The sequence below is a fragment of the Podarcis tiliguerta genome (genome assembly GCF_965153285.1).
Source record: "Podarcis tiliguerta genome assembly, chromosome: Z".
NCBI classification, from domain to species: Eukaryota; Metazoa; Chordata; class Lepidosauria; order Squamata; family Lacertidae; genus Podarcis; species Podarcis tiliguerta.
Window position 1 is genome coordinate 10,709,755 of NC_139553.1, and position 14,736 is coordinate 10,724,490.

At 42.0% G+C, this 14,736-nt stretch overlaps 1 protein-coding gene across 15 annotated transcripts in view; it reads right to left on the reverse strand.

Annotated features, from left to right (window-relative positions):
* The window catches only part of RALGPS1 (Ral GEF with PH domain and SH3 binding motif 1), a 218,139-nt gene that overhangs the window by 194,175 nt on the left and 9,228 nt on the right, over nt 1–14,736 (reverse strand). The window contains exon 1 of one of the 15 annotated variants that reach the window (XM_083423743.1): nt 3,945–3,965. The exons of the other annotated variants lie outside the window; for them this stretch is intronic. The gene's annotated coding sequence lies outside the window, so the exon portion shown is untranslated. Of the gene's footprint in view, nt 1–3,944; nt 3,966–14,736 lie in introns of those variants that run through there. 15 annotated transcript variants of the gene reach the window in all.

The following is a 14,736-nucleotide window of genomic DNA, read 5'->3' on the forward strand; positions in this document are numbered from 1 at the left end:
ATACTGTGGCCACCAAATCTACATCAGGCATATAGCTTGGAATAGTTTATTTCTTATAGAAAGGATGTATTTGAAAAACAAAGAAATGCAATACTGAACACAGTGTTGGATAAATTTGGCAAGACAGAAGATCCTGCAAATCCTCAAAAGTTAGCTGAAGAAAGGGCTTTTGTTGCTCTCACAGTGCAAATGTTAATTCCTAAGAGTTGCTTTGGAAACCAATTTTTGGCTGAGAAGTGGGATAAAATATATTAAATAAAAGAAATTTATTGTTGCAACTATAACATTATGTCATATAAAATGTGTTATGTTACAACGTTAAACCACAGATTTTTAGACAGGCCTATCCAGATGTTTAGAGCAGGGGTTAGCAACCTTTTTCAGCCATGGGCCGGTCCACCGTCCCTCAGACCATGTGGTAGGCTGCACTGTATTTTGGGGGGGGGGGAAATGAACAAATTCCTATGCCCCACAAATAACCCAGAGATGCATTTTAAATAAAAGCACACATTCTACTCATGTAAAAACACGCTGATTCCTGGACCATCCACAGGCTGGATTGAGAAGGAGATTGGGCCGCATCTGGCCCCCGGGCCTTAGGTTGCCTACCCACAGTTTAGAGTTTTGGTGTAAGTTTTAATCTCTTCTTAGTTTATTGTTTATTTCAATTTTTGAATGCTTTTAGTTTATTGATTTTAATTATTGACAATTGCATTGTTATATCTTTTTTGGAAACTGCTTTGAAGTTTTTTTACAATCTCGTGGTTATAAATTTTATGAAATAAAGAAAGAAAAGTATACATTTCTGATTAACAGTGGTAGGTAAGAGAGGGCCACCTCTCTGGCATGAACTTATTAGACGAAAATAAACAAGCTTCTCAGGTTTTCAGTCCTCCCAGCTACAACTGATAGATAATACACACCTTACAAGGTTGTTATAACAAAATGTACATTGATATGCTTCCAGGCATGCCCAACTTCAAGTAGGCTATGATCTACTATCCAGTATCAAAAACTGGCAGTGATCTACCACACTCTCTGATTATCATTCTTCAACTTAGACATACAGTGGTGCCCCGCAAGACGAAGGCCTCGCAAGACGGAAAATCCGCTAGACGAAAGGGTTTTCCGTTTTTCAATGCGCTTCGCAGGACGAATTTCCCTATGGGCTTGCTTTGCAAGACGAAAATGTCTTGCGAGTCTTGAGATTTTTTTTCGCTCCCCACCCCCTTTTTCTAAGCCGCTAAAACGCTAATAGCCTTTTAGCAGCTAATCCGCTAATCCGCTAAGCCTTTAATAGCCGCTAAACCGCTAATAGCGCTAATCTGCTAAGCCGCTAATAGGGTTGCTTCGCAAGACGAAAAAACCGCTAGACGAAGAGACTCGCAGAACGAATTAATTTCGTCTTGCGAGGCACCACTGTATTATATTTGGCTGGGCTTATGATAAAAATAATAATAAATTATTACCCCCACACCAGCCCCCTCCCAGGGCCCCTTGGCTCTGTGGGGAGGTGGCTTACTTTCAAGGATATGTAGCTAGACTGGAGCTTGAAAGGTGGACAAAGTTTAGTGTCCACAAAGAACTAGGGGAGAGAGTGGAAGGGTGAGGGACCCGACATTTTTTTCCACAGGAACCAGCACGAGGGGGGAGAGGAAGGAGGAGTGTCATATTCTCTCTCCACACCTTGCCCTTCCTGTGGTTCCCTCCGCAGCGCTGCAGCCCGTACGAAGCCTGCGCACCTCGTCATTGCCCTCCGCCTCCCTGCCCCAGGGCTGCAGCTTGCCAGGGGTGGAGGCAGTGCCTCATGCCTTTCTGGGGCTGGCCAGCTGGCTGGATGTCAAGCAAAGCCGGTGGCCTGAGTGGGGCGCGGAGGAAGCAGCGGAGCAGAGAAGAAAGCTGCATCGCTGCAGCACCTGCCTGCCAGTGTGGAGGATCAGCCGTGCCTGGAGCAGGAAAGAGGGAATTGAGGGGGCTGCAAGGAGGCGGAGGCGGCACCAGTGCCAGCCAGAGAGCTTGTTGCAGCGGCGGTGATCAAGCCCGGCTTGACTGGCCATGCCGCCTGAGGAGTCATTCCGGCCAAGGCCGAGCACACGCTGAGGGCACCCGGAGGCCATGGGAGAGCCTGGGGGCGGAGGCGACAAAGCCTTGGTTGTCTGATCAACCAAAGTCCATCCCACAATCGACTGGTCGATCACGATTGACATGTTGGACATGTCTGGCTTAGACTCTCTGCTGCTTCATCATTATGGCTTAAAAGGTTGTCTTGATTTTGCCAGTTACATGTAGAGTCAAGGGAACAGAAGAGTCCATAGACTAGATAGAAGTTTAATACTTTTTGCCCAGTTAGAACCCATGAGAACTCAATTTGACCAGAGAAGATCCAGTAATGTGTTGAAATTATTTTGGGGAGCAACACTGAAAAATATTCAGGACTATGCAAAACCTGGTTGAAGCCAGTGCTACTCCTACTCAGGGTAGCCCCGCTGAAATTGATGAACCTAACTTGGTCATGTCCACTATCTTCAATTAGTTTACTATCTGTAGAACTAGCACTGAATACCACCCATTGTCTTTTGGGTTTTCATTATGGTTAAAGTTGTTCAAAAGCCAAAGTTCATTTGTATATTATCCACCCAAATTTTCCATGTTTGGCCTACTGACACTTATCAACCATTGTAGTGAAATCCTGATCTAAAACAATACTTTCCACCCTTCATCTGTCAGTGCTCCTCTTTCCAAAGATGCTAGTCTTTAAATGGTGTTGATACTATAATCCATCAACAAAGTATCAATGACCTCATTTAAAGATTGGGTACTATTTTTGATAGCCTTTGACCCTAGTAAAATCATTAGCTGTTACGGAGCTTTCTTAATGAAAACTACTAGTTACCAATATTACCCTGGCTAATAATCAACTATGGTTGTGGGCTTTTTTTTTTTAAAAAAAAAGCTAGCCTATTTAAGTATTCCAGGTGGTAATGACCGCCCAGTTTTTAGACCTGTGGTTCATGGACTACTTGGTCTGAAGGAATCATAGTTCTTCCTACAGCTTTACTGTTGGCACACAACATACTGTTACACAGGAAAAAGAAGCGAAGCTGGAAACTCACATCAGAAGATTCAAAATTTTAGAATACAGTTCTTGTAAGGTTCACACAGTACAGCAGGTGGAGCTAAGCTGTTGAATAGCTCCTTAGGCAGGGAATGCTGAAAAAGATGCCTTAGGCCAGGCTTCCCCCATAGTGGGGCCCTTCAGCTGTTTTAGGTTATAAGCTTCAGCCAGCTTTCCCATAGTTATACTCCAAAACATCTGAGGGGCATAAGGTCGGGAAAGACTGCTTTAGAGCATGTTGATACTTATTCTTGTTTCCACAAACTGGTACTTATTCTGATTCATACTGAACCTGCATAACTTGCACAAAAATGTTCAATTGCCTCTTAATCCATAGTGTTTTCTGTTGAAATAGTTGTGGCTGTACTATCAGTACCAAATCACCTTTGATCAAGCCCCCTCTCCTGTTCAGAAATTGCATATTTCTATCCATTTAGAATATCTGTTATACACTGTTATACTCCTATAATAGATTTATCTTCCTTTGTGCAACTCCAAAGTGTGAGGGATAATTGAAACTAATGAAAAAAGTAAATGCTAGCTCTTAGGAGTAGAAAAACGTAAATCACTGCACATTTCACGATGGATTCCCATGCTATAATCCCAACCATTTGACAAAGTCCACAGCAATAGACAAGAGGAAATGTTTAAGCAGAAGCACTGTCAGGGTTATTATATGATCAGCTGGTATAATATAGAGTAGCTAGCAAGGTGAGTCAAGAACTCCCTGATTCAAATCTCATCAGCTATAAACTCACTAGATGGCCTTAGCTAGACCACTATGATCGCAGTATGGTTTTCAAATACAGAATATGGGGAGAATACTTGCCTAAATCACAGAGCATTACTGAAGTAATTCTATGAAGCATATGAGTTCTCTGGAAAGAGATCACAGTGGGTAACTCAATGAAAACATCAACTCAGAATGCACTGGCAGTGATAGGAGTAAATGCCATGCTAGGGATGATTAAGAAAGGGATTGAAAATTAAGACAGTCAATATCATAACTATCTAAATCTACAGCAAAGCTAGTTGCATTTGGAATATTGTGTACAGTTCAGAATGGCCCATATCCAAAAATGGTACAGAAAACAGCAAGCAACATGGTCGATGATTTGAAGTGCCTTCCCTAAGGTTACCAGATTTTTTTCAATGAATCTGGGGGTACTTTTCAACTTCAATAGGAATGATAGGATTTTGTCAGGGGACTGATTTGTAAATCTGGGGACTGTCCCCGGGAAACGGGGATGTCTGGTAACCTTACTTTAAAGGGCTTTTTAGTTTAGAAAAAAGAAACTCATTTTTTGAAATGATTAACACATATTGCATTTATTTAAATGAACAGACTAGCATAATCCCTATTATCAGAGCCAAGAACTGTGCAAGAGAGGAGTTCTGTTGGAATTAGCTTGAAGAAAATGGTTCACAATGTTTACAATGAAGGTGAGTAATACCGCTAAGAATGCCAATAACAACTCATTACTGTTTGGTGTTTTTGTTTTTGTTTTTTAGAAATGTAAGGCACACCTTAATGTTAACTTTCATAAAGCTTATCAAAACAGAATTTTAAAGGCATCCAAATGTTTAATGTACTAAAGAAATAGCTTGCCTAATTAGCTGAATTAGAGCATATGGTTTCTGCTGCTAGTGTCATTATTTTGAATAAGTGCTGAAACTGAATGTTGCATTCCTTAAACTTGTTTATTTGCTTTATTTCATTTACACCTCATCTTTCTTTAGTCAGCCTACATGCACTATGTAGACTAGGTTTCCCCCCTTTAAAATGTCAAAAAATAGGGGGCGTCTTATACATTGGGTCACCTCGCCCCATTTTCTTAAATCTGAGTCCCCAAAAATACATGGGGGCGTCCTATAGATGGAAAAATACAGGATTTCCCTGGAAGTCACCAGACCCAGACCTGCTTAGCTTCAGCAAGGATGGTAGCCTCACATGACTTCTGATAGGGTGAATAATTGCATACTGTTAGGAACTATTGCCTAAATGTTGATCGCGCCAACATTTAAAAATCTCTGTAAAGTTACAAAAATGATTAACATTGTTATACAGTATGATCACATCTTATGTGCATTTAACTTGACTGATTTCAACCATATGCCATTGAAGGCAGGTTTGTTGAAATTGCACAAGTTAAATCCAAGCAGGCTGGGGAGCTTAAAAGCTCATTTTTTTTACCTGGTTGACTTGTGGTTGCCCAGCATGGAAAGAGCTTTTAAGTTCTCCACCTTGCTTGAGGGCAAGGCTCTCAGCACCTACTCTGAAAGGCTCTCATGAGATCTTGTGGGGCCATTAGCACTCCTGTGAGATCTCACACAAGTATCCCTGGCCTTCCAGAGCCAGCGTGCCTAACTGGCCACAAGCAAGGCAGAGTTTAAAGCCTTTTATCATGCTTTGGATACCAGGCACAAAAAGAGCTTTTAAAAAGAGCTTGGTGTGCAGCTATAGGAGTACTGAGGATTCTCTCCCCCCACTAGCTACAGCATGGCTCCAAGGGTTTGAGTATGTGTGATTTTCGTGCATATGTGGAACCAAACCCCTGTCTAAGATGTGATTGTATTTTATTTGCACTTTATTTGAGACAAGAATATGCTGTATGAATATTACCAGTACATCTAGCTGTATGGTAAAGGTAAAGGGACCCCTGAACATTAGGTCCAGTTGTGGCCGATTCTGGGGTTGCGGCACTCATCTTGCTTTATTGGCGAAGGGAGCAGGCATACTGCTTCCGGGTCATGTGGCCAGCATGATTAAGCCGCTTCTGGTGAACCAGACCAGCGCACGGAAACGCTGTTTACCTTCCTGCCGGAGCGGTATCTATTTATCTACTTGCCCTTTGATGTGCTTTCGAACTGCTAGGTTGGCAGGAGAAAGGACCCAGCAACGGGAGTTTACCCTGTCCTGGGGATTCAAACCGCCGACCTTCTGATTGGCAAGTCCTAGGCTCTGTGGTTTAACCCACAGCGCCACCCGCGTCCCACAACACTATGAATACACCCTGCTAAAAATAGTAATATTTATTCTGATATCAACCAACACTTGTCCATGTCCAGCTGTATGGTAGGCTAATGTTATCAGTGATGTAAAGATTCCAGTCTGACCAAACTGCGGGAGGCAGTGGAAGACAGAAGTGCCTGGCGTGCTCTGGTCCATGGGGTCACGAAGAGTCGGACACGACTAAACAACTAAACAACAACAACAACAAAGATTCCAGGCATCAGATCATCAATATACTTCTATTTTTTTTATGCTGGAACCTGAGAATTTGAACTGCATATTTCAGTTCTAATAAAGTGTGACAACTAAAATCTTCCAAAATGTTGCAATGTCATCAGGCAAACAGATATACAAATGCAAATTATAAGAAGCAAGCTCCTAAACTGTGGATCATGAACACTCATTCAGATGACCCTTGTTAAATATTCGTATTGATTCTTAATTGTATTTTAGTTGCTTTTTATTTCTTACGTGGTATTTTATTGTATTGTAATTTAAATATTATGGAATGTGCATTGTAATACAAGAAAATACAATGTGAAAAAATACAATTAAACCAATAAAATTACAATTATAAATCATACAACATCTACCACAGAGCATTACAGCTTGCTCAAGTACAATACTGTATTTCCTCATACAAACCTAGTGGGATGATGTAATTGGTTAATGGAGAACAGGGCATGAACCAATTACATCTGCAGAACTCCCTTGTCTTATCTGCTTACCTGATGTTGAATCAAACAGCTTTTAGGCATCAAGTACAAACTGTTTCGGCTTCTCAGACTTTTAATAACTTTTGATAGGTTAACTAAGGGCTTTTAATTGCTGCAGTGTTTCTGCTTATTATTATTAAATATTAGTTGATTTATGGGATACTGTAAGTCAACTTGAAAAGTTTGTATTGTAAGGTTTGCCAATCTAGAATGGTTGGATGGAGATAAATGAATAAAAAAACTTGCCTTGGGCAATTAATTGCTCGCCTACATGCCTCACAAAGGATGTCTTTTGTTTTACCTAGACCCTTTATTCCATCAGTCATCCCCGTGTTCATGACATTGTCAATGCCTATTGGTTAATTGGTGTTCCTTCATGCGCACGCACACACCCCCAACAGAAACTCATGTGTGCACAAGTGGTAACAGAGACACAGCAAGTAGTGAGGCATCAGTGGTAATAGGCAAGTGTTAGAAATTGAGATATATAAGCTAATCACCAAATGGCACCTTAAACCTAGGTTACAGTCACCAAAACAGAATGTCTAGGTGCCTTTTTTTTAAGTGGTAGGATTTATTATTCCTATAATCATCATCATTATTCATTTCAGTTCTATACCACTTTATATTTTAAAGAGAGAGAAAATCTCCAAGTGGCTTACAATACATTAAAACATCAAATAAAACAATCCAAATTAAAACAAATTCAAGCTTCAAGGAAAATATTTCAGAGCCTTCTCAAAGAGACATTTGCTTTCTCCATACTTATTTACCTACTTAATTTATATAGCTGCCCCATAGCAGAAGTACTCTAGGAAGCCAGTGTGGTATAGTGGTTAGAGTGTCAGACTAGGACCTGGGAGATGAAGGTTCAAATCGCCACTAAATCATGAAGCTTACTTGGGCTAATTACAGCCTCTTAACCTACCTCACAGGTTCTTTGTGGGGATTAAATGAGGAGGGGAGTATACCGTATTTTTCGCCCTATAGGGCGCACCGGCCCATAGGGTGCACCTAGTTTTTTTGGGGGGGGGGAATAAAGGGGGGAAAGTTATTTCCCCCCCAGGCACAGGGCTGGGGCGGGGGAAGGCCGAGCTTCCCCCAACCCCAGGCCCCAGAACAGGCTGCTATCTGCAAGCCTTGGGAGCCTGGCGGGAACTCCCGCGGTCTCCCCAGGCTTGCGGAGAACTGCCCGAAGCCCGGGGTGCACTCCGCTGCGGTCCCCGGGTTTTGGGCTGCAGGCTGCTGTCCGCAAGCCTTGGGAGCCCGGCGTGAAGTCGCGCCAGGCTCCCAAGGCTTGCGGATAGCTTCCTGAAGCTTGCATTCACCCCATAGGACGCACACACATTTCCCTTTCATTTTTGGAGGGGAAAAAATGCGTCCTATAGGGCGAAAAATATGGTATGTGCTCCTTGGAGAAAAAGGTGGGATATAAATGCAATAAATATGTTCCTCTGTGTACCTGTTAAGAAAGTTGGAACAGCCAGTCAGATGTCAGTCGCCAACCAAGCACCCAGAAATCCCCACGTGGTCGCAGTTGGATCCACACCAGTTGCAAAACACACCTGGCACCTGGGGAATTTCTAATACTGGTAAAAAGAGATGGAAAAGTTGGAAGGATCCTATTCTCTTTAAAGAAAATTCTCTTTAGAGAGCCCAGCTCCTTTTCTCTTAAGCATGTATTAAATTTTATGTGAAACTCCTTTAATTGTTGGGTGAATTTTATTGCTGAATATAGAATATATAGAATAGTGAGCAGGCAACCTCCTTATCCAAGCTGGTGTGCATGTGTCCTGAGTGTGGACAAGATGCAGACTTGTGACTCCTGGTGAAGTGGGGTGGGACGGAACTGGAATGTCCTTACTGTGCCCACCATCACAACCACTGAGGTTTCCATCTGAAGACAGCAAAGGCAACAAAGAGGATCCCTATATGCTAATTCTTATCAACAGTGAGAAACTGAAAAAGTTACCGCTTTCATGAACAGCATCGCTGGAGCTTTTATAGTAGTGTAGATAAATAGAGTTAACAACCTCCTTCTTCTAACTTACTTGTGTGCCTATGAACACTGAATAACGGACAGCAAAACAAAATATTCCCTCTTTGGTGAATCTCAATACTAGGTACATGTATTTCCTGTTGCCAGTAACAATGGTAAATCCATTAGAAACAATGGATGTACCTACCTGTACAGATTCATAATGTAGGTGTCAGACAAACTTTTTGGAGAAAGGCATTTGATAAACAGGGTACCTCCACAAACATCCACCCCTGCCCCGTGGCTATTCATCCCATTTTACATGGTAGAGAAACTTGGAAAGGGGCCTGTGATGAAGATCTCAAGGTCTGGGAGAATATATCAATTCTTCAAGTAACCTAGCCCCAAGTCATTTTGGGCTTTAAACCATCACTTGGGGCATGGCTTGCTGCAGAGTCAAATGATGGGTTGATTTCAAGTCTTCAGCACCCTTCACTCTGAAGGACTGCAAAATCACTATTCCTCACTTTTCTAAGTACACCTCCTGAAAGGTAATGCTGCAGGGCTTGTGTGGCCTGAAAAGTAAATTAAAGCTTGAATGGCAGGAAGCTACCAATTACTCAGAGCTGTGAAAAAGACTCAGAAGTGTTTATTCATAAAGACAGGATTTAGACTGGGCAGCTGCTCTGCATTCACTTGAAAACAAGATTGCAATGTTACCTGGTAATCTTAACCAGATTAAGCACCCCCAACAAGCTGCAAGCACATAAAATTGCAATTGAAGATTTAGATTTAAAGTTTGCAGCTCAATTGGATAGAGATAAGGGGGGGGGGGTTAAACTATGTGGGATTCCAAAAAATGAGGAGAGGGGGAGGTATGATTGCTTTTATTTTAAGTTGGTTTGACAATTTGAAGATATACCCCTGCCTTGCTCTCACTGACATTGAACAGGCACACAGAGAACAAGAAACCAAGAGACAAGCACCAACCTAGCAGTTCGAAAGCAAGTCAAAGTGCAAGTAGATAAATAGGTACCGCTCCGGCGGGAAGGTAAATGGCATTTCCATGCACTGCTCTGGTATGCCAGAAGGGGCTTAGTCATGCTGGCTACATGACCTGAAAGCTGTACGCCAGCTCCCTCGGCCAATAAAGCAAGATGAGCGCCACAACCCCAGAGTCGGTCACAACTGGACCTAATGGTCAGGGGTCCCTTTACCTTACCTTTACTTTTAACTATGGATCACTATGACAACTCTTATTTTACATACCTATGAAAAAGAGGACATGTCACAGAAAAAATAAGACATATGCCAACCCTATGAGGTGCATGTCAAAGTTTGCTGAGTGTCAAAGTTCAAAGTTAAAGGAAGGGTGGTTACACTACATGGATGGGGCAGAAAAAGGAAGCTATCTGCAGCAGCAACCAGATTTCTGAGAAGGAGGGCTGGGAAAAATTATCGAGTGACTATAGAAGAGCTGCAGTAAGATTTGTTGGCAGCTGGCACTGAGGTTTCACTGAGCACAGTAAGGCATGTACCAAACACAGAAGGTTTCCATGCCAGAACTCCAAGACGTACACCACAACTGACCCAAACGCACAATAAGTCAGCTCCAGTATGTCCAAAATCATATAAGTAAGCCACAGAAGTTTTGGGATTCTGTTCAACAGTGGGACAGACTCCCACGAGAGGTGGTGGACTCTAGTTCTTTGGAGGTTTTTAAACAGTGGTTGGACAGTCATCTGTCATGCATTGCAGGGGGTTGGACTAGATGACCCTTGGGTCCCTTCCAACTCTAAGATTCTATGATTCTGTGAAGCAATGAAACAAAATTGGAGCTTTTTAGTCCCAACGGTCAGCGCTATGTCTGGAGGAAGAAGAATGAAGCATAGGTTGAAAAGAACACTCTGCCTACAGTGAAGCATGTTGGTGGCTCAGTGATGCTCTAGGGCTGCTTTGCATCCACTGGCACTGGAAACTTGCAGCGTGTGGAAGGCAGGATGGATTCATTGAAGTATCAGGAAATCCTAGGAGGAAACATAATGCCGTCTGTGAAGAAGCTGAAGCTTGGGCATCATTGGAACTTCCAACAGGACAATGATCCCAAGCACACCTCCAATTCCACCAAGCCTTGATTGCAGAAGAAGTCCTGGGAGGTTCTGACTTAAACATCATAGAAAATCTTTGGAGGGATTTGACGAAGGCGGTTGCAGCACGCAAACCCAAGAATATTACTGAACTGGAGGCTATTGCTCATGAGAAATGGGCTAAGATTCCTCAGGAACACTGCTGGAAGCCGCTTTCTGGCTATGCATCTTGTTTGCAGCAGGTCATAACAGCAAAAGGCTGCACTACTAAGCACTAAATATGCTTGCCATGGAGGGGCTGAATAATAGTGAGACTGGAAAAGCCAGTATAAGTTGCAATTTCAACCAGATTTGGGGGAATCACTTGAAGCATCCATTATGTTGAGCTTTTTCAATTGCTTTTGTTTGATTTGCTCACTGAAAACAGCTGAAAGTCTGTAAATTTTGATAATAAACCTGATTTGCAATAGGGGTTGAATAATTTCGATTGCAACTGTAGCATCAAAGATATTATGCCTAAATGGTCGTCCTATTTCAGCAACTTCATTAAAGGAAAAACTAAAAGATACCCTGCCCAACTAGCTCCAATTAACACAGGTCTCATCCTTTGCTCCATTCTTGCTGCACAAAGGAAAAAGTACCGGTAATCACTTTGTCTTAAAGAAACCTCAAGTAACAAGGGCATGGCTTCCTATATATGCTGCATTATAATTAACACAGAATCATGCTCTTCTTAGGGGCTACGGTCATTATGGGAGAGTGATCTGGGTCTTTGGCTAGAGCAGTGGTGTGAAACCTTTTTTCAAAGAGGGCCAGATTTGATGAAGTGAAGGGCCGTGGGGGCCAACTGACCTTTTTTTAGGATTGGAGTTGTTGAGGTTTTTTAGGATTTTACCCCAGGAAATAAACTGCCACAGGGGCCGGATTAAACCGACCGGCGGGCAGGATTAGGCCCCCAAGACGGACTTTAGAACTGCCTGGGTTAGAGCAACAAGTATAGGAAGCACTGTAGTCTAAAGTCCCACCTAAAATGATTTCTATAGAATACAGGAAGCCACACGGAAAACAGTGGCATTGGACCCAACTCCATCTATCCATAATGTGGTTGGGTTGCTATATAGTTCAGAAATTCTGTGGGCTCAGAGATTCTCTGGATTTTTTTTACATATTTCCACCATCACCGATCAGGTACTGGTGTTCCTATATTTGGAGAATGGTACCAACACACCCATCATGCATAAATCTCTTGTGTTTATGCTTCTTGCCACAGCCAGAATGACAGTGGCTTCCCACCGGAAATCCAATTCACCTCCTTCACGAGAGGAGACTAGGGAAAGTATGGGACATTGGACTGTCAGAAAATTTGACACACAAATGGAGGGTCCGTACTGATTCTTCAAAAATAGACCACTTTTATTTAATATGGTATAAGTTTTTTTCTCCTATGTTAACTGAATGGCCCACTAAACCCCCCGCTCTACAAATAATTATGTGGAAAGGCTTTATTTGGAACAATACGGACTGACCTTTTTCTTCTTATATGTAATAGTTGTATACGGCATTGCACTCTCAGTTGTTTCCTGGTTTTCCCCTCCCCTCTTTATTTTTTCTATTTATTATTTGTTACATACACTTTTCTTATTGTATTTTGTATATGCTTATATCAATAACCATTCTGTATGAAACATGACAATAAAAAAAACAACCACCATAACTTAGAATTGTACCTAGAAACAGACTGGAAGGCAGTGAAAATGATGAAACAGTGGCATGAAAAAATCATATTTACGTATTAAAAACATAGTTGCCCTATTTTGACTTATTTTGAAGTTTCTGGAGCTTTCCTCAAAGGTAGCCTCATGCATAATGCATTACTGCAAGGCAATTTCCAACCAGACAGGGGTCACAGTGGATAGACAAAAGATACTCTGAGCCATAAAGTCCACTTGGGCCTCAGGTAACAGGTGGGCCTCTAAGATCACCCACAAAATACAAACCAGTTCCTTTAGGGACAGTACAACTACATCCAAAGCATATTGAATATTACTTAAGAAGGCAGATGAACCATCTGCTGACAGTACATCTATCTTGCATGGACTGAGTCTCTATTTATTGTCCCTCACTCCAGTTGATTATTGTGTACAGGCACTGTTTCAGAACTCTCACTACCACACATGGATTAAATTAAAAGAGCTGCAATGCAGTACTCTAATCCCCATCCCAGAACCTATCCACAAGAGTAACATGATCAATGGCATTGAAAACCACAGAGAAGTCAGCTGAACAATCAAATATATTATTTGAGTATTGTCAAATATTCCAAAAAACCAAGAATGCCACAGTACTGGTGGCAGCTCATCTTTTTAAATTTCACCATGGTGATATTTCTTAGCAAGGGACAAACCTAGAAACACAGCAGAGCATCTCCTACTGATACCTGGGTATAATTTCAGGCTCTCCAACGATGATCACCTTTTCGAAACTAACAATGAATTTAAAAACCGTGAAGAAGATAATTTAGTTATTCAACAAAACACCTACTAATTAATTTGTTATTGTAATTAACAAAAGCATCAAACCTGTTGAAAGACAGGGCATAAAATCTATTCCATTCAGACTGCAACAAATGAGAGAAAGCAGGGGCAGGTCAACAGCTCTGCAGAGAATCTAGCACCATCCTCCACCTATTTATATTAATCATAAAAGTTCAAGCACACATTTTCAGTGGGCTTTTAAAGTTCTAGTACTCAGTTGTCCAGAACTGAGTGATAGTGTGCAGAAAGTTAAAGGTAAAGGGACCCCTGACCATTAGGTCCGGTCGTGACTGACTCTGGGGTTGAGGCGCTCATCTTGCTTTATTGGCCAAGGGAGCCGGCGTACAGCTTCCGGGTCATGTGGCCAGCATGACTAAGCCGCTTCTGGCGAACCAGAGCAGCGCATGGAAATGCCGTTTACCTTCCTGCTGGAGCGGTACCTATTTATCTACTTGCACTTTGACGTGCTTTCAAACTGCTAGGTGGGCAGGAGCAGGGACCGAGCAACGGGAGCTCACCCTGTCATGGGGATTCAAACCGCCAACCTTCTGATCGGCAAGTCCTAGGCTCTGTGGTTTAACCCACAGCGCCACCCGCATCCGTGCAGAAAGTTACACACTAGGTAAAACCATAACTTTCTACAATACTGATCATTTGGGCTTTTGTTTCATTTTATCATTATATACTGTTTTTGAACAAGAAAGATTTTATCAACAAAATGAAGTTTTGAGTCATATCATTAGTATTGTACTTTAGTCTTGTCATTATTACCAGTTCTAGATGCACCAAAGGCATTTGTCCAAGTATGGTTATAATCAGTGCTTTTTTCTTTTAAAAAATGTTTAGGGGTACTCTCATTTTCCTAATCATTGAAATACTGCCCCTCAATGAGGCCAAACTTAGACTCAGAAAATGTTTAGGGGTATGTGTACCCATGTCCCCCCAGAAATAAGCACTGGTTATAATTTCTTCTTCAGAGGCGTGTGAATGAATGTGGCATATAAAGCTGGCAATGGCACAATCCACTGGTAGAACACAAGGGGATTCACGAATACAATGCCACTCACAATGGAGTTTGCACTGAAAAATTTCCCAGTTAATTGCCCCAAAATATTTCAACAATCCAGTGTTGTTTTTTAATTACCGGTAGTTTTTGTTAGTTTTTTGTGTTACAAAGCAAACAGATAAAGAGGGAACTGTGCATCCGTTGTCTCCACTTTCAATTCATAGCCTTTTTCACTGATTGTTTACGTTTGGTGAAATACATTTTTGTCATAATCTTACAGTTGCAGT